Source organism: Myotis brandtii, unplaced genomic scaffold (genome assembly GCF_000412655.1).
Source record: "Myotis brandtii unplaced genomic scaffold, ASM41265v1 scaffold40, whole genome shotgun sequence".
Classification (NCBI taxonomy): Eukaryota; Metazoa; Chordata; class Mammalia; order Chiroptera; family Vespertilionidae; genus Myotis; species Myotis brandtii.
The window spans coordinates 2,535,293-2,538,369 of NW_005365372.1; positions in this window are offsets into that span (position 1 = coordinate 2,535,293).

Here is a 3,077-nt window from a genome sequence, read left to right on the forward strand (position 1 = left end):
CCGGGGGGGGGGGGGGGCATGCAGGAGGCAGCCAATCAATGATTCTCTCTCATCATTGATGTGTCTATCTCTCCCTCTCTTTCCCTCTCACTTCCTCTCTGAAATCAATAAAAAGATATTTTTTAAAATCCAATGTTCCATTGCAACAAAAAGAATCAAGATACCTAGGAATAAACTTAACTAAGGAGGTAAAAGACCTGTACTCTGAAAACTACAGAACATTGAGAAAAAAAGAGAAGACATAAATAAATGGAAGAATATACCATGTTCTTGGTTTAGTAGAATCAACATCATTAAAATGTTCATACAACCCAAAGCAATCTATAGATTCAAAGCAATTCCCATTAAAATAACAACGGCATATTTCACAGACCTAGAACAAAATCTCCAAAAATTCATATGGAATGAAAAAAGACCCCGAATAGCCACAGCAATTCTGAGAAAGAAGAACAAAGTTGGAGGGAGCACAATACCAGATATCGAGCTATATTACAAAGCCACTATTCTCAAAACTGCCGGGTACTGACATAAGAACAGACATATACACCAATGGAACAGAACAGAGAACCCAGAAATCACTCCAAGCCATTATGCTCAATTAATATTTGACAAAGGAGGCAAGAGCATACAATGGAGTCAAGACAGTCTCTTCAATAAATGGTGTTGGGAAAATTGGAAAATGGATAAAGGACTTAAACGTAAGACAGGAAACCATAAAAATATTAAAAGAATCCACAGGGAGCAAAATATCAGACATATGTCATAACAATATCTTTATAGATATAGCTCCTAGGGCAATAGAAACTAAGGAGAAAATAAACAAATGGAACTACATCAAAATAAAAAGCTTCTGCACAACAAAAGAAACCATCAACAAAACAACAAGAAATCCCACTGCATGGGAGAACATATTTGCCAATGTTATCTCTGATAAGGGTTTAATCTCCAAAATGTACAAGGAACTCATACAATTTAACAAAAGGAAGATAAACAATCTAATCAAAAAATGGGCCAAGGACCTAAATAGACACTTTTCAAAAGAGGACATTCAGAAAGCCAAGAGACCTATGAAAACATGTTCAAAGTCACTAATCATCTGAGAAATGCAAATCAAAACAACAATGAGGTACCATCTCACACTTGTCAGAATGGCTATCATCAACAAATCAACAATCTATAAGTGCTGGAGTGGATGGGGAGAAAAAGGAACCCTTTTGCACTGCTGGTGGGAATGCAGACTGGTGCAGCCACTCTGAAAAACAGCATGGAGTTTCCTCAAAAAATTAAAAATGGAACTCCCATTTGACCCAGTAATTCCACTTCTAGGAATAATCCCAAAAAATCAGAAACACCAATCAGAAAGGATATATGTACCCCTATGTTCATAGCAGCACAATTCACCATAGCTAAGATTTGGAAACAGCCTTGGTGCCCATCAGCAGATGTGTGGATTAAAAAATGGGGTATATCTATACAGTGGAATACTACGTGCAGTAAAAAAGAAGCAACTTTTACCATTTGCAACATCATCGATGGACCTGGAGAGCATTATGCTAAGCGAAATAAGTTAGTCATATATAGATAAATATTACATGACCTCACTCATTTGTGGAATATAATGAACAACATAAACTGATGAACAAAAATAGATCCAGAGACATAGAAGCGTCAAACAGACTGTCCAACCTCAGAGGGAAGGCAGGGGAGGTGGGGGTGTAAGAGATCAACCAAAGTACTTGTATGCATGCATATAAGCACAATCCATGAACACAGATATTAGGGGGGTGAGAGCATGTGCTGGGGGGTGGGAATGGCTGGGGAGAGGTCAATGGGGGAAAAAGGAGACAGATGTAATATTTTAAGCAGTAAAGAATTTTTTTTAAAAAAATGAATCCCAAAACGCCAGTCAGAAAGAACATGTGCACCCCTTTGTTCACAGGAGCATTATCTACAATAGTTCTTATGTTTAAGTTGTATAAGTCATTTCTTTTGTGGCTTTATGTTTAGCTTTATGTCAGTTGTTTAAGAAAATTTTCCAGAAGATATTCTGGGGGAAACAGAGCTGCTTGAGACTAGGATCCTGGCCTCAGCACCACCCAGTCTGATCTCAGACACATACCAGGACCCTGCAGCCACTGGGGACAGAGACCTGTGACCACAGCTTCAGACCTGCAGACACCAGAAGATATTCTGTTATATTCATTTATAAAAGCTTTATTGTGGTGCTTTTTAGCTATATTTTTAAATTATGTTTTATTTTTCAATTCCAGTTGACATACAGTATTATATTACTTTCAGGTGTACACCCCAGTGATTAGACAATACATAACTTACTAAGTGATCATCTCAATAAATCTCACAACAATCTGACACCATATATAGTTATTAAAATACTATAGGCCTGGTGCATGGATTTGTGCACAGGTGGGGTCCCTCAGCCTGGCCTGTGCCTTCTAGCAATCCAGGATCCCTCAGGGGATGTCAAACTGCTGGTTTCGACCTGATCCCTGTAGTAGTGCACCAGGGAGGAGCCCAAGCCCGGATTGGGTGCCATGCCACTCTTGCTCATTCTGGCCTCACTGAGCCTGCCGCTGCTGCCTCTTGGTAGCACTGCTGTGGAGGCGGGAGAACCTCGGACTGCCACAGCCGCACTCACCAGTCGTGAGCCCAGCTTCTGGCACCTGTTTGTCAGCTGAGCCGTGCTCCCACTCTAGGAGCACACTGACCACCAGGGGAAGCTCCTACATTGAGCGTCTGCACCCTGATTGTCAGTGAGCATCATAGTGTTAACGTAAAAAAAAAAAAAAACAATGAAACCTGTAAAGAATTTTTGTGAATTTATTTGAGCCAAACTGTCTACATATGCCGGGAAGCAGAACCTCAACGAATTGAGATAATGCTCCGGAGAATGGCGGGGTTACATTTGTATTTATACATTTTAATCAAAGGAGGAACATAGGTGGGTTACATGAAATTCATTGGTGATAGATTAAGGAGGAGGGATAAAGCAAAGCAGGGAAACCCCTGGGATTGGATAAAAAGTAAAATGATGGACACATACTTAGGTGGGTGCAGGA